Below are 20791 nucleotides of genomic sequence, written 5' to 3'. Positions count from 1 at the left end.
AAAAAAGCATAAACGTAAAAATAAAAACAAAAAAAGCCCACCCATCCCAAACTGCATTCCCATCCCCTCCCAGCCAGGGAACCTGCTTCCCTGCTTCACCCACCTTCCAACAACCCTTTCTGTGAGTGAGTCCCTCTACAAAGCCTTAATGCCCCTCGTCTCCCAAGGAACCCAGCCATCCAACCCCCATTTGGAAACTCCTAGGGGCCTCCCTTGCCCACCAACATTCCCTTAGACTGTGCAGCACTGCCAACCATCAGAGCTTTTGTTTTTTATTTTTACAATGTATATTTTTATGTTCTAAACTAGGGGGAAGGAACTTACCACATGGGAGAGTAAATGTGCATGGTCTAGTGGAAAATAAGAAAAGGTACTGAGCCGAGGGCCTTACTAGAAGGGAATTTGAGGTAAACTCTTAGAATAACTAAAATCACATGTATTTGCAATAACATAATCAGAAGATGGGGAATAATTACGACAGGTAAATGGGGTCCTGCCAGAACACAAAATTATGAAGAAAAGATGATAACTGAGGTGCCGGGTTTCACTTCAAGGGCCCCAAAGATTTGATTTCAGTGGTTTGGGCACAGCAATAAAGCAAAACTGAGGCAAAGGATCCACAGCGAGAAAACTCCATCTGCAATGGAGAATGCATATGATTCCTTGGCGAAATAAGCGCAAATAAAGGAGCGAGGGTGTGCTGATGGCACCAGGGTGTGCTGATGGCACCAAGATTCCTCGATTGTAAACACTGTTGAAAATCACTTACAAACACAAAATAATAACAAGTCATTTATAGGAGAATTGCGTTTGGAAAAGGAAAATAAGTAGCAAAAGAAAAGAACTATGTGACTACCTTATTCCGAAGAGATGAGTCCTCGCAGATGTACCATTGAAGGGGGGGGAGAATCAGGGAAATTGGCACTGGAAAGATACTAGACTGGGTATGTAGCCACATGGGGGAATAAGCTCTAAAGGAACAAAGATTAAAGGGGACAACATGTGTCGGAGCTGCATCCGGGAGTGTCTCTGCTGAGCGCCGGTGGGGCAGCTCCTTTTATGCCTTCTGCTGGATAAGTTTCCCATTCTTCCAGGTGTCCAATTTTCTATGGCTCTTTGGCACGCTACCTTTGACCTCGTGGGTCGCTGTGTAGGCTACGTGGTAAGGGTTTAGACTTTGTGGGTTGTTTGTGCGCCATGCTCTCCGTCCGAATTTCAATTCTGCTACCGGATGAGAGGGCAACTTAGTAACCTGGAAAAAGGGCTTGCAGTCAAAAGTTCAGGGAAAGGGGATATAGGGCCGCCAAGGGAATAATAACTACAGATTTTGAGGAGCAATTTCTCCACGACAGACTGTCAGTGTCAGTAGTGAGATAAAATGATTTTACCTTACTTCAAGTTCTTTGAAAACAAGGTTCTTGACTTGGGAAGGGTATCTCCCGTTGCAATTCCCCCAACAAGTTGACATATCACAATTGGGTGAGAATGTCTACAAGCAAGGCAACTTGACTTTAATATTATCTTCTCTTGTTAATTACCTTTGACTACGTTAATTTACTTAAAATTAGTATTTCTGCCATAACATTAACTGCAAATTACATTAGTGTTAAAAATTAAGCTATCGCAGAATGGAATTGCTCCTGGAAGTTAATAATGCTTTAAATCAATTTTATTGTTACTCTAAAGCAGTATGTGTAGCAAATTATAAACAAAATATTTCATGAATGTATGCCTCATGACTAAATGTAACATAAGAGCAGTTATAAGATTATTACTAGCGCAATATCTAAGAGTTAATCATGCACTTAGATGTAAAGTTAACTTTGTTATGCAAAGTCATGCAGTTAGTTTGCCTTGATGAGGCAGTACATGTGAAACACTTGTGGGCTTATGCTAGGTGATACCACGGTACTGGGGTACAACAGAGCACTGTGCCAGACGTGGCATTAGTGTCGCGAAGGCCTAGTGGTTCTGATTTAGGTACAAGTTACATTTACATGCTTGTAGCTGAGTGGTTTGAGAGTCAGACTCGTGGAGGCCAGCCGATCAGAGGTTGGCACTCGGAGTATAAAACAAGGATAATAAGTGTGATGAAAGGACAGATGCAAAAGAAGGAAGTAGCTTATGCTTTCTAGTGGTGCTATTCTGAGCAGGAATAACAGGACCCTTCTCTCTGGAGGGAGTGCCATGTTAGTTGTGCGGGGGGAGAACAGGGAACCATTGATAAGGGAATTAGCTCTGATGCCTGGAAAGGACATGTGATTTTATCATCTGTACCCTTGATATGTTCGATTCTCCAATTGTAGTCTTGGGGATCGATGCACCAATGCATTAAATGCTTGTTCTGGTTCCTAAAAGTCGTGAGATACTTGACGGGGTTATGATCAGTAAAGAATGTTGAAGGGAATTTATGATCAGCATGATAGGATTCGAATGGTTTCGTAGCCAGGATCATGCCCAGAAGCTCCTTTTTGATAGAGCTATACTAGGTTGGAGCTGAGTTAAGCTTCGTGAAATAGTAGGATACTGGGTGCCTAACTTCATCCTTTTCTTGGAACATGACTGCCCCTATGCCGATGTCACCAGCATCCACAGCCATATAGATGGCCCGGTCATAGTCAGGTGTATGGAGAACTGGTTGACTGGTGAGTACAGCCTTGAGGTGGTCATATGCTTGCTCACACTCAGGTGTATAACAGAAGGGTTGCTTTCCTTGAAAAATCACAATTTTTTAAGTAAATTGTACTTTTCTTAACTATAAAAACCTGAGGTCCTTTACATTAGGAATTACTTACTGTGAAGCTGGAAACAGCCATTAAACTCTTGAACAAGGTGGTTAGGCAGTAACTACTGTCCAGTATGCAGGAATACCTGCCTGCCCAGAAGTAAACATTCCAGTTTGCCTTTCAGCCCAAGTTTCAGATTGAGGGGTGGCATGAGGTGGGCATAAAAATGTAATGTGAAGGACCTCAGGTTTGTTTAGTTAGGAAAAATACAATTTACTTTAAAAAATTGTGATCTGTTCCTACAAGATATACAAACCATTGGTCCTTTACATAAGGAAGACTCACTGGTTGGAGGGAGGAATCTGAGTGAGTCTCTTTGAACTGACTGGAGTTCTGCACACCTGGGTTACTCCTCCTGGTCGAAAGAGCGAGGGGTGCTGTGCCTCTGACATATTGATCAAAGTATAAGAACTGCGAGATCAATGTCAGACATCTGGACCTTTTTGAATGAGTGAGGAATCGTAACTCATACGAAAACAGGCAGGGAAGAAACTGAAGAGTCGGAGGCAGTAAGGTAAAGACCGAAAAAGAGTTTCCCTTATTGCCAGGGTCTCCTTCCTCCCCTTGATATGATTCTAGAGAAAAATAGAACAGGTGCTTGATGTGTAGACTTAACACATCCGACGCCAGTTCCAGCAGGTATCAGCTTGAGTCCCATTCTCAGCCCGAAAAAAAAGAAGTAGGAGGACAAAGAAGGAGGAGGAGGAGAGGCCAGTCACTCTCGGAACCCTTCTCACTTCCGGAACTGTACACCTTAGGCGAGATGCTACCTGCCCTCTTAAAGGAGCAGGGTAAGAAAACACACCTTGTTGAGCAGCCACCACAGGACCAAGGAAAAAAGATTCCAAGGGCCTGTAGGCAAAGACCTGAAGGTAGAAGACATTTATGTGGTCTAATGAGACCACATCTTGCTTCCAGACCGACAGAATCTTCCACTATGTGAGGGATGGACCAGGTCATTGACTTCATGAGCTCTCGGGCAGTGTACGGGTGTTATCATCGCCTGCTGTAGAGTACATCCTTCCAATCGCCTCATGAAGCCAGAAGAAAGACGTGCCCTTAGACACTTCTTCCTTGGGAGAGTCAGTACTAGTGAAAAAGTCGACGACATCCAGGTTTGGGAAGTCGAGCCTTTCAGAAAGTACCGCAGCACCCTACCAAGACAAAGTAGCGATTGATCTGGGTCATCAATTACAGTCCAAGGAAGAAGAGATCAGGAAAGACTTGAACCTGGCAATTATGCTGACGGATTCGGAGTCCGCTATGACATCCGAGACGAAGTCGAGGCATTGATCTTCATCCCCTGTAGGTCCATGAAGACCGTCCATCCTCTAAGCCAAGGCCAGAGCGAGACGAGAGATGGTCTTGAGAGGCAGATCTCTGTTTGACAACTCTCACAAGGCAGCATGTGAAGCACAAGACAGGAACCGTAAATGAGAGTCACATGTCATCCAGGGACCTGAGGCTCCTGGGACAGCAAAACCGATAGAAGCTTCTCATCAGTGGCTAAATCTTGACTGAGGAGAAAAAGGCTACTTTCAGATGGAAGACTAGGCTGGTTGGGCTGACGTTTTTCACTACTGAATCAGCCCTTTGTTGGCACTCGGTTGAGCTTCAGACTGTCCCCCTCGATGGCCGGAGTTCAATTCCCGCGGCCGGCTGATGAAGTTAGAGGAATTTATTTCTGGTGACAGAAATTCATTTCTATAATGTGGTTGATTCCACAATAAGCTGTAGGGTCCCGCTGCCAAGTAACCAATTGGTTCTCTTAGCCAACGTAAAATAAGTTTTAATCCTTCAGGCCAGCCCTAGGAGAGCTGTTAATCAGCTCAGTGGTCTGCAAAACTAAGGTACACTTAACTTTCACTACTGAATCAGGGAGAAGAAACCCTCGGCAGAGGAGACAAGGAAGTACGCGACCTGCTGAAGAGCGGCTGACCAGAGGAAAAGTCCTGTCAACGACACCAACCAGTGACGACGGCTCCAATCCCTGGGTACTGCTGCAGAGGATGATAGAGGTATCCAGCTATCTCAGTTGCCACTCGGTGAGAAGCCTATGCTTGTAAGGGAAGCCAGATAGTCTCCAGTCATGAAGGCACAGTGATTGTACTGCCTGAGGAACTGCTTCACGTGTTGCTGACACAGAAGGTTGGGTCAGGGAGGAACTCTTCTCGGTGCCTCAGAAGCAGAGCTAGCAGGTCGGGCAAAAGGCGATGTCTTCCAGCATTCACCTAAATCCGGGGTGAACGACACTTGCTGAACACCTTGCGAATTAGACACTTACGATGGGAAGATGAAGATGTCGAGGTTGTCCCACTGTGTCAGCATGCATCTCCATAGCAGTCTGTGGGTCTAGTACAATTAAACAGAAGACCTGCAGGTTGAGCCGAGGCAAACAGAAGGATGATAGGGAGCCCTCAAGTCAAGCAACCTCTCTCTGAAGAATTTATTGAAAGAAGCTCTGTCCCCATCACTAAATGCCAAAGGCTGAGCTTGTCTGCCAATACACCCCATTGCCTGGAATGTATCTGACGGACAGCTCTACAGATTGCACCAAAGTTCACTTGAGCACCTGCAAAGTCAACCAAAGCAACAAGAGGGAAAGGAGGCCCTCTTGTTTGTTGACATATGCCACTACTGTAGTGTTGTTGCCTAACAAAACCCAAAACCCCAGAGTATCTCAAAAAACCAATCCTGAAACTCTTGGATGGCCAGAAAACTGCCTTGAGTTCCAGGATGTTGATGAGAAGGTACTTACTGTCTCAGTCGTATACCTCAAAGACAACAGTCTTACAGGTGTGCACTTATTTCCCAGTCAGTGCATCTAAGAAAAGAAGCATGTCTCGAGGAGAATATGCAGACATACTCAGAGGTTCCTGTCGATTAAGCACCAGCCAGCCTAAATCCTTCCTCATCCTTCAAGAGTGGAAGCAGATCTCCTTCATTCTCCATGAAGAGACTCGAAGGCGAAGCTGCCCCTGAGAGGACAGCTTCTGCAGTGACAACAGGACACCGAAGATGACTAGCTCTGGCCAGGCTGGCTGCTGCCGAAGTCGGGAACACGGGAGAGGAGATGGACCGAAGTTTGATGAAAGGTGGCCGAGGCCCAGAGGAAATAGATATTTCTCCTGAAGGATATCCACTACCAGGTCTTGGCTATGTTGCTGTCATATAGTCCTATGACTTGACAGTCATTCCTTCATCAAGCCACCAGCAGGAAGAAAACGCCATTCCGAGCATTCTCCTTTCCTCTCCTCCCTCTGCCCTCTTCCCAATGGAAAGAGGGTTGAAAGACACACACACATGTGCACTTTCTAAGAGAATGAGGAAGGGCTAGGCTGCCGTTGTCCAGAGGAAAAGGCAGTTGCCCTGGCACGTTCCTTGACTGCTGCGGTATCTACCTACTCTCTGCGAAAGAGGGAGGCAGAACTAAGTAAAGGTCCATTCCTGAGGGTATGTGACGACTCAGGACTTACTAGACTGGAGATCGGAATCAGGACAGTGTCCCTCTTCTTAGCACCAGAATTGCTCACGGGTTGCTGTCTGGTGCTGGGTAGGCAAACCCACCCACAGACTAGAACAGCCTCTAGAAGGCAGAGACCTCTTCAGGAATGATCGCATCTGAGGCAGCAAAAGCCTTCAAAAAGTGAAGGTTCACAGACACAGACTCATCAGGAGACTACCTGGAGGGACACCATAGCGTGATGTCTCTTGTTGCAAGAGGGAACACCCTTCAGAAGCAAAAGAGAAACAGCGAGAGATCCAAGTCCGGACGAGCCAGAGCCAGGACAATCCGCTAGTTGGCATAGGACCCCTCTAAGGCAAGAAGAATCGCTTCTGTCGAGGAAGAGGAAGGGGAAGGAGCCTGATTTGCTGGCTCAACCAAAATTAACTCCTTGTCCAGGGAAAAGGCATTCATCTGGTCGAGAAAACCCTTAAAGCAAGCAAAGACCATGGCAGCCCCAACAAAACTCCTGCAAGGATGCCATGGTCTTCTCCCTGAGATCACTGTGCTAACGAATCGGCGTGAAGATCTCTGTGAAGAGAAAACTGAGGGTGTCTGCATCCCAAAGAAGAAGACCCTCGAGTCCCCTGGGCCGCGACACTCCAATCTCTTCTTCTTGGAGGGATAACCTTGCCAGAACCCAGAAAACCATCAACTACTCAGATGCATGGCGAGCCGATCCAATGCCAATGGGGGGCTTTGCACTGAATGGGATTGAGTACCCCTCTCTCAAAACTTCTATCACCACGGTTCTGTACTTTGACTTCCCATTTCCTCCAAAATGCAGAAGTCTTGCTCCCACCAGCACACAGAGGACTGGAGCCTCAGTTGCTAGAAGAGGGTCTAGTAGATGACTTGATGACTGTGTGCACCGCACGGGGCTTGGTATGTGATTGGGACTGATACCCTGCTCTGCCGCCATGAAAAATCCGGTGTTGCGAAGGAGAGGTCAATCTTACACTAACAGGCACTGCAGGTGTCCGAATTGGCTGCTTTGGGTGTTAGTGACTGAATTAGCAAGTCCTGGGTAGTCTTCTTCTGAAGCTCCGAAGCTACACCCCACAAAGTAGCCCTAGGCAACAGACTATCTTGGGCCAACAGGGCGAAGAGCAGAGACTATTTCTGAGAAGGAGTGACTCCTTTAGTGACAAACAAACAGCCCAGCTCCCTCTTCTTCAATACGCCTAAGGCAAAGAGAGCAGTCAATTCTTGCGATCCATCACGAACCGCCTTGTTTGCAAAGAATAAACTGCCTAGCCAGTCTGCAGTAAAATTGTCCAGTAGGGCTGTTCAATCTTCAGTTTTCATTGTCAAAGCTCCCACTGTCCAATCAAGGAAGCTGAATATTTGAAAGACTGAATAAGTTTTTCACTTCATGATCCAACTCCGCTGACAAAACGTCTATCTTGGCCGAAGGACGAGATCGAAGAAGCAGCTAAGTCCTTTTGTTCTGGCAATGTAGTTGAAGGCTTCTTCAAAAGGCTAAAGATGTTATCGAGACGACAGTGAATCAGTTCCAGAGAGGAGTCTTGCACCACCAGAATGCTAGCACTAGTCAAAACTGGCTGCATTGGACGATCAGCAGTAGTGGTATGAGATGTTAAACGCTTGCCAGGATATGGCACCAAACGAGGCAGTGAGTGCGGCAACTGAGACCGGCAAGACATCACAGAAGCAGCTGACAAAACCGATGAACCATCAATGTTCTGAGAACACTCAGTTAAAGTCTGATCTGGCATAGAACGCTTCCTGGTAAGAGATCGTTTAGCAGGGCGAACTGATGTAGGATGATCAACGCCAAATGATGGTCGGAGCATCCAGCCCAGACAGCGCGCTCTCCTCCACTCGGGCGCTCGTAATCCACTGCACCAACGTACATTATTGGGCGTTCGAGTACTAACGCACATTTGAAATGTACTGTAGTACCACCCACTGGCCGCTTGACACCAGCCAACTGCCTGGCGCCAGGTGAGCCATCGCCCGCAAAGGACAATCAGGTGCCAAATGGCAGTTGGAGCACTCGGCTCGCAAAGCACACTCACCTCCACTCGGGTACTCATAATCCACTGCATTAACATATATCACGGGGTGCTCGACAGCTATCGAATGTTCAAACGCACGGCACTATCACCAACTGGCTGCTTGACGCCAGCCAAATGCCTGGCGCCAGACGTGTGATCAGCCAAAATACTGCCTCCCCTCACTGGGAGCTCAGCCACCCTGAATACACCCCCAAAGGGCCCACTCGGCTGATACTGGCCAATCAGCAATCTTCTTAAACAAGAGTTGAGGTACAAGCAATTCAGGAGACATCAGGATGTCTTCCTGGTCCCAGAAGCTGCAAGAAGGTTAAAAATCTGTCCTAGATCTCTGGAACGCATACACGCACGCAGAGAGGATTGCACTCGGAGCTGCTGACTTTTATAATGGTATGACTGCGCCTCCTGCCCATGTCGGAATCAGGGTCCTCGCCAATACAGCATGCACATATACAGTACTCAGAAGCCTTTTCAATTGCTGTCCATCGAAACCTGCAGACAGCAGGATCGACTGAGGAGTAACTATCTGGAGGCAAAAACCCTACGGACTCCCAAGGACTGACAGTATGCCTCCTCCCAGGTTTAGGGAGTCTGACAGGGACCGAGTTTAGGAGATCGGTAAGACACCTTTCCAGTGGCTGTCTGTCAATACAGGCAACAGGCTCAACTGAGGGGGTAACTACCTGTGGGCAAACCCCACCGACCTCCCTTGGACGTTGGTTTGCCTCCTCCCAGGTTTAGGGTACAGTAGTTTGACAGGGACCTAGGTCTAGGAGCGTCGGCGGGACAAGTAACCACCTCCCCCACTGACACGAATCTTGCACTAACACTTTTTGCACTCAATTGATTCATCAAGATCTTAACAGAAGCGCCCAATTGGGTTACGGTACCTACAATGTTAACTTCTTATCTTACTCGGGCTTCAAGGCTGGTCAGAAAGTAGAGAGCCAAGTAAAGGAGTTACAGGTAGAGATCGAGGACTTGGATAGGGGAAAAGCTGTCATAGGAGTCAAAAGGACAGACACCTCTGGAGAATGCTGCAACCTAACCTCGGTTTTAGAAGCCGCCTTTCTCTCTCTCTGTCTCTTTGAAGTCTCGCTAAATGAGAATTTAAAGTCTTCCATTTCCCCCTGATCCCACTCCTTACATTCATCACAAGTAATGTCAGGAGAACAATTTTGCCCTCTACAAGAGGTGCAGATAGTAAGAGTGTCATAATTAGCAGATGTCAGTCTTGTCTTGCAGCCCTTGCTGCAATACCTAATACTATGAGCACTTGACTCTTATATATCCAGTCACAATTAAGGAAAAAGCTGATTAGCCCTACCAAAAACTACAGTGTACTTCACCAAATTCGGCAATGTCGGCAAACAACCGGTGAAAACAAATCAAAACAAAAGCGACCCAGCAACCGACGTTCAGTTAACGAGCAACAGGAACAAACTGAATACCTGAGCCTGTTGTAACTTTTCTTCCCTGAAAGTGGGCGGGGTCTGTTACCTACACCAAAACAATATAAGCGCTACCGCAAAATTTTTAAAACTTAAGCTGCCACGTAAAGTAGGAACTAATAGCAATGTAATTACTTGGTAAGTTACTTATATAAAAATAAACGTTAAATGCATTGGTCCATCAATCTCGCAGGATTAAAATTGGAGAATCGAACATATCAAGGGTACAGATAACAAAATTGCTGATGTCCTTTCCAGGCATCAGAGCTAACGCCTGTACCACAGGCTCCCTGTTACCCGCTCCCCACAGAGTAACAAGACACTCTCTCCAGAGTGAAGAGTCATGTTGTTTCCACTCGGAATAACTCCCCAAGAGAGCATAAGATACCTTCTTCCTTGATTCTATCATTTCTCACTATTTATTACTCTTGTATTATTATTTCCCCAAGTGCCAACCATCAGATTGGATGGCCTCCATGAGTCCCTGACTCTCAAACCATAGAGCTACATGTATGGCATTCTAACTTGTATTTAAATTAAGAACCACTAGGCTCTTGTAACTTTAGTGCCATATCTGGCACCATACCCCATCATACCCAAGTACCATGGCATCACCTAATGTAAGCCCATGAGTTCTTCATTTACACCACCTCATCAAGACAAACTAACAGCATGACTGCATAACAAGTTAACCCCATATTTAAGTGCATGATTAAATACAGTATCACAAATTTTTTAAGTAATTTGTATTATTCCTAACTATACAAACCTCAGGTCCTTTACATTAGGAATTACTTTCAGTGAAGCTGGAAGTGGCCATTAAACTTTCACACAAGGAAAGCGGGAGTCCTGCCCGCCCAGATGTAAACATTCCAATTTGCCTTTCGGCCCAGGTATCAGATTGAGAGGTGGCATGAGGTGGGCATGAAATGTAATGTAAAGGACCTCAAGTTTATATAGTTAGGGAAAATACAAATTACTTTAAAAATTTTTGTTCCTAATGTACAAACCTCAGTCCTTTACATTAAGAAGACTCACTTGTTGGAGGGAATAATCTGAGTGAGTCTCTGAACTGACAGGAGTTTGCCATACCTGGGATTCTCTTCCTGGTCAATGAAGCAAGGAAGAGTACCCTGCCTCTGACATACTGATCGGAGTATAGGAACTGCATGATCAATTGTCAGACTTCTGGATCTTTTCAAATGAGTGAGGAAATGTAACCTCATATGAAAATAGGCTAGGAGGAATCCAAAAGTCGGTGACAGTAAGGCAAATATGAGTACTGGGTTTGTCTTACTGTCAGTCTCTCCTTCCTCCCCTTGCTAAAGGAAGGAGGGGTTGCTTCTATATATCTAATGATAAAAAATAGAACGGATGCTCAAACGTAGATTTACCTGCATCAACTGCCAGCTCCAGCAAGTATTGAAGGAAGAGAATGAAGGATGACGAGGAAGAAAGAGGAGGAGAGGCCAGTCACTCACACAATCACTCTTACCTCCATAACCGAACACCTTAGGCAAGAGGCTATCTGTCCTCTTCAGAGAGAGCCGGGTAAGCTACACAACTTGTTGAGCAGCCACCACAGTTCCCAAGGAAAAATTGTCCAAGACTTGTGGGCAACCAACACATTCTTCCAGAATGTGAGGGTTGGACCAATGCCCCTGACTTCGTGAGCTCTCAGGTGGAAGGTACCAGTGTCATCTTCGCCAGCTGCAGAATAGGCTCTCCTGATCGTGTTCTTGGACAAGCCAGTAATAACGAAGGGTCGTCAACACCCAGGCCGGAGAGGTGGAGTTCTCTTCAGACATCACCACAGCACTCCAACAGGACAAAGTAGTGTCTCGTCTGGATCATTATCAACAAAGTCCTCTAGGGAGGGGATCATGAAGGACTTGAACCTGGCACCAGGGACCGAAGGGTTCTAAGTTTTTGCAACGAAATCCAGGACGAAATCGAGTGTAACTGATCCCAATCCCTCAAGAGTTTAACATCGAGAGAAAGTCCGTGAAGTTTGCCTACTCTCTTCGCCAATGCTAGGGAATGCAGAAAGGCGGTCTTGAGGGTCATATCCCCATCTGCCAACTCTCATAAAGGCTGGTATGGTGCACAAGTCAGGCTCCTAAAACAGGTTTCACATCCCACACAGGCAGGGCCTGAGGTCCCTGGGAGGACAAGACCTTTCGAAGCTTCTCATCAGTAGCGAAATCTCCAAAGAGGAGATGCCTACACCTTTCAGTGCAGCCCTATAGCCTTTTACAGCTGAAGCAGTGAGAAGCTTCTCTCAGTGAAGGAAGATAAGGAAGTCTGCAACCTGCTGAAGAGTGGCTCCAACTACAAGACGGCCCATTTTCCCTGGTACTGTATATTGCTGCCAAGGACTGCCTGAGAAATCCAGCCATCTCTGTTGCTACACGGTGAGAAAAGCCTCTCGCTTGCAAGAGAGGCTGGATAGTCTCCAGCAATGAAGAGACAGGACTGCACTGCCTGATGGTGCTGCTCCACATAGGGTTGACACAGATGTTGGACCAGGGAGGAATCTTTCTCAGAGCCTTAGATAGCAGAGCTAGCAGGTCAAGATACCAAACGGCCTGTTCCCATTTGGGAGCCACCAGAATCATCCTGAGATTCAGGGTGATCAACAGTGCTGATCACCTTGCAAATCAGTCAAAACGGAGGGAAGGCGTACATGTTGAGGTTGTTCCATGGGTGTTGGAACACATCATCCGCAGCAGCCCGTGGGTCAGCTGTGTGGAGCAGAAGACTGGAAGTTTTCTGTTGTGCCGGGTGGCAAACAGATCAATGGCGGGAAGCCCCCAAAGATTGAGCAACCTCTCCATGACGTCTGGGGGAAGGGACCACTCTGTCCCTACCACCTGATTCTGGTAGCTGAGCTTGTCTGTCACGACATTCCTCTTGCCTGGAATGTACCTGGCTGACAGCTCTACCAAGTGAGCCACTGCTCATTCGTGCACCTGCCATGTCAACTGATGCAGCAGGAGGGAAACAAGGACCCCCTCCTGGCTGACATATGCAGTAGTGGTGTTGTCTCTCACCAACACCACTGACTGTCCCATCCCTCGATCCTGAAACTCTTGGAGGGTTAGGAAGGCCACCTTGAGTTCCAGCATGTTGATGTGAAGGTGCCTGTTGTCTCGGTTCCACACTCCCAAAGTCAACAACTCCTCCAGGTGTGCGCCCCATCCCTCGGTTGATGCATCTGAGAATAGAAGCATGTCAGGAGGGGGAATATGCAGGGATACTCTTATTAAGAGGTTCCTGTAGTCCAGTCCAGTCCAAATCCTGCCTCATTTCCTCCAAGAGGAATGGGAAAGGATTGAGGGTCTTGAAATGGGCCAGTACTCCTTCATTCTCCACTGGAGAGTACAGAGGTGAAGTCCCCATGAGGGACCAGCTTCTCCAACGACGACAGGTGACCGACAACGAACTTGCCATTGCCGAGCTGGATGCTCCCGTCAAGACAGGAACAGCTGTGCTGCCTTCCTGAACCTGCTGATACGAGAGTTCAAGGGAAAGACTCTTGCTGCTACCGTATCTATCAGCATGCCCAGGTACTTTATCCTGTGCTTGGGAATGAGATCGGACTACTCAAGATTTACTACAACCCCTAGGCTGTAGCAGAACTCGAGAAGCCGATCCCTGTCATGTAGCAACTGCGAGCAGCTTGCCAGGACAAGCCAATTGTCGAGACACCTCAAAAATGTATCCTATACGAATGGGCCCAAGCTGACACAAGGGTGAACACTTGCGTAAACACCTGGGGAGCGGCTGAGAGCCTGAAACACAGTACCATGAACTGGAACAACACTTCCCTGAGGATAAAGCAAAGGTACTTGCAAGAGGACGGATGGATGGGTATTTGGAGATGCACATCCTTCAAATCCACCGTAAGAATGAAGTTGTTCTCCCTGATGGAGACAAGCACTGAGTGTGCTGTTTCCATCATGAACCTAGGTCTGGCAAACAAATCGGTTCAAGGAAAGAGGTCTATAACTGGTCTCCAACCCTAATGGCTTTCTCTACGATAAAAATGCGCTGTAAAAGCCTGGGGACCAATCCAACAAGACTTCTACAGCACTATTCTTCAGCATCGCTTGCACCTCCTCCTTGAGTGCGAGATCCTTTGGTAAGCTGGGAATGTAGGTAAGGAGACAGACCAGGTTGTTGGTGAGAGGTGGCAGAGACTTGAAGGGAAGTAGATATCGCTCCCGAAGGACATCCACTATCCAGGTCTCAACTCCATGTTGCCTAATGGCTCAACAGACACCCCACACCCAATGGCAGCAGCTGAAGGGGAACACCACCCCTAGCATTTCCCCTTCTTCTTCTTCTTACCTTTGCCCCCTTTTCCCAACTGGAAAGAGAGTTGAAAAGGGCGCAGAGGAAGGAGGCTGGGTATTCCCACTAGCGCCCTTTGAAGCCTGGGTTTTCTTAATGGCCGAGGAAGTGCTAGCCTGACCCGAGGGTCTGGCGGCACTGGCACACAAAGATCCAGAGGTCTTGGCCACAGCCTGGTGGACAAGGCGATTGTTGTCTTCAGCCTGTCTCTTGTCCACCACAGCATCTACCAACTCCTTGGGGAAGAGAGAGGCAGAACCCAGCAACAGTCTGTTCTTAAAGGTCAATGTCGACTAGGAACCTACAGACCTGCAGATCAGATTCGGGACTGTGTCAATCCTCTTCAGTGCCAGGTTTGCCCACAGGTTTACCATCAGGTGGGCCAGGTAAGAGATATCTCTACAGTCCAGACTGGTACAGTCTCCCGAACACAGATCCTCTCCAAGGATGATCACACCCGAGGCAGTGGCAACCTTGGAAACTGTGGAAAACCACAAGTCCAACCAGGAGATTGCCTGGAGAGCCGCTAGTGGTGACCTCCAGGTTTGCTGCCTCTTGCTGCGAGAGGAAAACCCTTTCCATGGCAAAGTGGCAAAGTGCCTAGATGAACCAGGTATGGGTTGACTTGCTTAGTCAGCAAAGACCCTCCAAGGGCGTTTAAAACCGGTTCTGCCGAGGCAGTGGAGGGGAAGGAGATTGTCCGAGAGGTTCGACCAAAGGGAATTCTCTTGCCCAAAGAAAAGGTTATTCACCTGGTCAAGTACCCCCCTCGGCAAGTGCAGACAACAGCAGCCCCACCAAAGCCCCCCAGCCAAATAATCTTCAGGCCCCAAAGGGTTTGAAGCAAGGACAATCCACAGAGGAGGCTGAGATCCTTCCCAGATCATTGTGCTGACAGCCAGAAGGGAAAGTCTCTGCAAAGGTCCTTTGTATCTCAGGGTAAACTCCGCATCCTGAGGCAGAAGAGCAAAACTCAAGTCCTTCCAGGGTGTATCCTCCCAACAATGCCTCCCTGCAGGAGGGAGAACCTATACAGACCCCTGGGATCCCTCCTGCCCAACTTCGCAGGCATAAGAGCAAAACTCAGAGGACAGAGCCTTCCAGGGCATATGTCCTCGGCAGCCCCAAAAAGAGCACCCTCATTGGAGTCCCTCCTGCCCACTCACACCAGCCAAGGTAAAACCCAGGAGGTTGAGGGGACAAGTCCAACAATGCCTCACAGCCTTACTCCTACCTGTCCTGCCAGGGTAGAACTGTAGTAGAGGCAGCCAAGAGCAAAACTCAGCAGTCGTATATCCTTCCAACAATGCCTCGGCAGCCTTACTCCTATACTGTTTGGGTAAAACGCTTGCCCTGAGGCAGCCAAGAGAAAACTCAGCACAAGTCGAAGCAGCACCTTTCTCCAGCGAGTGGTCAATCCCACAAACATGAACAGGGCCTGGCTAGAGTCATCATAAAGGGAACGGAACTTGCACAACCTCACCGATGCCCAGTCTTCTTCGGGCCAAAACCTCCCAAGAAGAGGACTGACGGGACCTCCTTCCCTGCATCCCAGGGTTAGGCCCTAGGGTTCGAGGGTTTGCATTGCAAAACAATATCAAACACATAAAAATATGCTGGCAAGAACCAAAAAAGAAAGATCCTGCCAGGTTTTGGCAGTTTCTCGGCAATCAGGGTACAGAGCTGGGGAGCAGGCTCACATGCTGGTTCGGCCAAGATTCCACTAGAATGTTTAGCATCCTGCAAGTGACTCGGCTCCACCGAGCACCCAATACTATCCACCTCTTTGAAAGTCAACAACCAGTCTCCAGCTTCACTGAAAGTAACTCAGGAAAAGACCGAGGGGCTGTACATCTTAGAAAGATCAATAGGATTTTCGGGAGCCAGATTCTGGAACCCGTGCCTAAAGGATGCAGATTAACTGGTGGTCCACGATAAAAAAATAAATGAAGTACTGGGAAGAGCCAGCTCAAGATAGCCATGTTTGTAATCATTTTGGTTTGACTGACGGGACTTCTTTAGGGTGAGGAAGACAGCCTCCTTCTAGCTTCGCCTCTCATGCCTCAGAAAAGGAGGGGAGGCAGCAGGAACGAAGTTGAAGATGAAGAAAACTGACAACACCAGAACCTTTACTTTGATTTCTTCTTTGACATCTTCAAAAACCCGGTCAGGCACCTACATCCAGGGGAGCTACAATCCACAGGAACAGCTGGGAGGCCAGGAGCATCAGGAACAGAGGATGGTCCACATCTCAAGAACCAAGACAGCTGGGGTTAGAAAACAAAGCTAGAAACATTCAAATAATACATTAAAACATCGGAAACTTAGGATGGGGTAAAACTGTCACTTTAGTTGCACAGTCATGGTTGCCGCATGCATCACAGGGACAGGTCTCATACATAAACATAACCTGCAATGAAGGTTAGGTCCTGACCAAACCAGATCCAGGCAATCCTAACTTAGGCAACATGCACTGACCTGACTGGCTGGAGCTCCTCATGACACCAAAAAGGTCAAACCTGAAGAAGCAAAAGTGGGTGAGGGAATCAAGACTCCTCAACTACAGTAAAGTTTTACCAATTATATTTTTGGAGGGTAGAACTATAGAAACTCTGTTGTCTTGATTACCCCAACAATCTTCAGTTTTTGAAGCAAGCAAAGATGATTTATCAAGAATTTCCCAAAGGAGAGACAGCCAGAAGACTGTAATTAACCTCGAAGAACTTTTATATTATTGTATGCTTGCCAGAGTCCTGGAATCCTATCCAACAATGCCTTGGCAGTGTTATAGGGGAACTTTTTCTAAAAGTGGAGTTTGCCCAACTCCATCTGGCGGCCAAGAGCAACACTCAGCACAAGTCATCCAGGATTTCAGTCGTATCCTCCAGTGGTACAGAGGACATGAGGGTCATAACATAAGGGAACAGAAGCTTTATTTTATCGCCCTGATTTTTCCCCAGGAATTTATTCTGGGGTTATTTTGGCACAGGATTAGATAATCACTTTTTGCATTTAGAACAAAAATCAAACACATAAAAAACTCAAACGACCAAAAACAAGAAAGATCCTGCTGGAAAACCAGCGTGGTGGTGTTGGGTATTGAGCTCATTTATTACGTCTGCATAGCACGACAGCCGAAAGCAAACTAGAATGTTTACATCCTGCAGGCAGGACTCCCGCTTACTAGACAATAGTTAATTGCCTATCCACCTCGTTTGAAAGTTTAACAGCCGTTCCAGCTTCGCTGAAAGTAATTCCTAACGTAAAAGACCGAGGGTTTGTATATCATGTAAGAACAATAGGATTTTATGATCAAATTAAAGAACCCCACATAGAGGATGCAGATTAACTGTGGTCAGATTATAAATCATGAAGTTTGGCAAAGCAGCTCAAGAGAGCCATGTTCGTAATCATTTTGGTTTGACTGTGGGCTAGATTAGGTGAGGAAGTCCAGGGGGCACAAAGCCTCTCATGCCAGGAAGGATGGTTCCTAACCCCCAGAACAACCATTTGGAGTCAAACAATCCCAGAATTTTACTCCCTTTATTTTACCTACCCAAAAACCTGCTTTTCCCCTATAGTCCCCTGAAAGGGTCCCCTATAAGGGTGAGGTCCATGGTCCACTATCTCAATAACTACTTGTCTGTTAATAAAAAACAAAGCACGTTCATCAGCAACACATTGAATCAGCGCCTGCAGTTTACGTTGATGCAGGCCTCATTCCTGCCAGTTTTTAGTCGGGAGGAATATCAACATAAGAAATCGGTACCTAAAATGACGAAACCATAACCTAAACAACTTACCTAACCTAACCTAACTTAGGGCGCGTGCCCTGACCTGGCCGGGAGGGCTTTGCCCACCTAATCCTCCCCAGAAAGATACAGAACATGTAAGGTCTGTCAAAGAAACGAATCAGGTAAAAGTTAACTAGAGTTTATTACAGATCCAGGCGGCTTATAGACCTATAGTATAACACTGACGCTCTTATTACCTGAGAGACAATGGAGTTTTTCTCCATTGAGGTCGAAACAATAAACAATTATATTTTGGAACGGTCGAATTACAATAACCTTGAACTTCTATATTAGAGACTGGCAATCCTAGATACAGTCTTGATGCAGTGTTAATGAAGAAACTTTGATAAAAGTGGAGTTTCCTTCACATGGTCATAAAAGGGCCATAAAGTAAAAATGATTAAAATGCGTGACCTGGCACGTTTTAGGCGTGACTAATTTAGCTTGAAGAAAACGGGAAGTCACCAAAGAAAACAAGCTCAATCCTTTCTTGAACATATGGTTCCACAAACACTTGTCCTGGCGGAACCATTTGGTGACTTTACAAACATAGTTTTTCCCTGTGGAACTACTTAAAACCCCCATTCCGGGTCGGGACAAACGATGTGAGGTTCATAATAATTGACGTCAACGTAAACAACAACACTACCCAGAAACACTTGAAGTCTAAGAAAGCTCAACTTACAATGTAATAAGCAGTGTGGAGTTGTTTCATAGTTTTATTTTTTAGTCCTAAATGCAAAAGTGATTTAAAGTAAAATTTACCAAAATAAAACAGAATAAATTAGGAAAAATCAGGGATAAAATAAAGCTCACGTCCCATTTGACCACACTAGGATACACCTCAAAATGGATGATTGTCATGGGTTGCAATTAACACACTGATGGATGCTGGTTAGGCCTAGGCCTAGCCTGGGTAAAATTTTAGTTACGCAGCCTGATTCCCGCCAGTCGTCGACCAGCACTGGTTCCTCATACATAAACGACAACCTTTCCTATAATGGTAGGTCTTGATCTTACCCTACCTACCCTAACTCAGGGCGACATGCCCTGACCCAGCCAGGGAGGGGAGACCCAAAAGGCTGTAACCCGTCCTTGTTGGCGACTGGCAGGGATCAGGCCGCGCAACTAAAGTAAATTTTCACCGACGTCCATGCACAGGGGCAATAGCCTAGCAGCCATTATGAAGGAATGCAGTCTAGGCCTTGTGTTACATTTTGCAGTGCAACCACAACTCACCAAGGAATATGTAGAGATGGCTGCATGAATAACCAAGGCTATATCAGCTCGTTTTTTCATTTCATTTTTCGCCTAAATGTAGAAAATGGTCGGTAGTACATGGGCTGGTACTTAACACGGGGCTCGCCATATTTTGTACCAACCACTCGGGGATTAACTCAGAAACAAACAAAAGGCAGTAAACTTCTCATTAGGCCTACCTTGGTCATTTCTATGCTTATGGATTATTTTTTCAACATAAAATATTCATTTTGATTTTGAGGTTTATTTCCATCGCAAATGAATACAATGTTCTTCGGCAAATGATATATACAAAATTAATAAAATAACGACTTGTCATATTTTGTACCAACCAAAACTGTGTTTACTGATTAACACACAAGTCGTAACAAAAATTTTGTATATATCATTTGCCGGGGAAGGATAAGTATTCATTTGCGTTGGAAATAAACCTTCATTCAAATTCATTACAACAGAAAAACCTATCTTGAAAGCAATTAATGTCCAAAGTTAATACTGGGTAATTCTAAGCCATAGTTCTGCGGTGAGCTAGACTGTGGCAATTGACGTTTTCCTATGTTAATTTACTTGCTTTACAAGAATTTAAAGTAATATTTTGTCGGCCGGTTTTAATTAAACTGTAATTGACCTTTGAAGACTACACTACCGATAGGGTAGATCTAAGCAGGCAGTCCCAGCGAGCCCCCCACCCCCCTCCATAGCTAACACGGCAAAATTGTAACCAATAAACACCCCTAGGTTCATTACGTTGGTATTTTTGGGGTGTTTACTGGTTACAATTTTGCCGCATTAGCTATGGAGGGGGGGGGGGCGCTCGCCTCAGAATGTCGGCTCAGATCTACCGTCAGTAGTGTGGTCTTCAAAGGTCAATTACAGCTTAGTTACAGCCGGCCGACAAAATATTACTTTAAATTCTTGTAACGCAAGTAAAATAACATAGGAAAACGTCAACTGTCATGGTCTAACTCACGCGGAACTACGGCTTAGATTTACCAAAACACTATAATATAATTTAGAATAACTTCGTGCGGCCGCCTTCTTTACATTTCCTCTGGCTAAAATTATGCGAAGTCAACTTGATAACCATGACTAACCTTGATTCCATCTTTGCTTATAGAGGCTGCTAGATCTATCCACGATCTGCCTGCACCCCTGAGGAATAACTTCACCAGGTTATTCAGTTTTTGATTCTTCCACTCACAAAAGAACATCACAAGAGCGCGATGACCTAAGAATCTTCTACAACTACGATAAAACCACTCCAACATAATTTTAACAATCTAATTCAAAACCCCTTCTAAAAATTTTTTCACGGAACGACGCAAACAATCAGTGACGAGGGCCAGTAAGCGACTGAAATGCTGGAATTCTTAAGTTCATAACCGTATAATGTGTTACTCCACATAACAGCGCGTCGACTGCTTTCTGTTTCATATTGCAGAAATTAGATCCCTTGCTATAATAAGTTCATCTCAACTTCCTAATATCAATATCTAACCAACAATTATCACTTGTTGCTTTTAAAATCGTCGGGTCCTGATTCCTGTGTCGAAAAATGGAACTAGTTAATTAACGCGCAGTCCTGGCTCCTGGGTGTTCT

At 46.2% G+C, this 20791-nt stretch overlaps 1 long non-coding RNA gene across 1 annotated transcript; it reads right to left on the bottom strand.

Moving 5' to 3' along the window:
• Positions 1 to 421: 421 nt before the first annotated feature.
• LOC136833909 (uncharacterized) lies at positions 422 to 20512 on the bottom strand. The gene is made up of 3 exons (XR_010851620.1): positions 20286 to 20512; positions 857 to 1221; positions 422 to 637 (listed from the first exon to the last, which is right to left on the bottom strand). It is a non-coding gene; the product is annotated as an uncharacterized lncRNA (long non-coding RNA).
• Between the last annotated feature and the right edge of the window lie 279 nt (positions 20513 to 20791).

This window comes from Macrobrachium rosenbergii, chromosome 52 (genome assembly GCF_040412425.1).
Source record: "Macrobrachium rosenbergii isolate ZJJX-2024 chromosome 52, ASM4041242v1, whole genome shotgun sequence".
Lineage (NCBI taxonomy): Eukaryota > Metazoa > Arthropoda > Malacostraca > Decapoda > Palaemonidae > Macrobrachium > Macrobrachium rosenbergii.
This window is presented reverse-complemented; position numbering and strand designations above follow the sequence as displayed.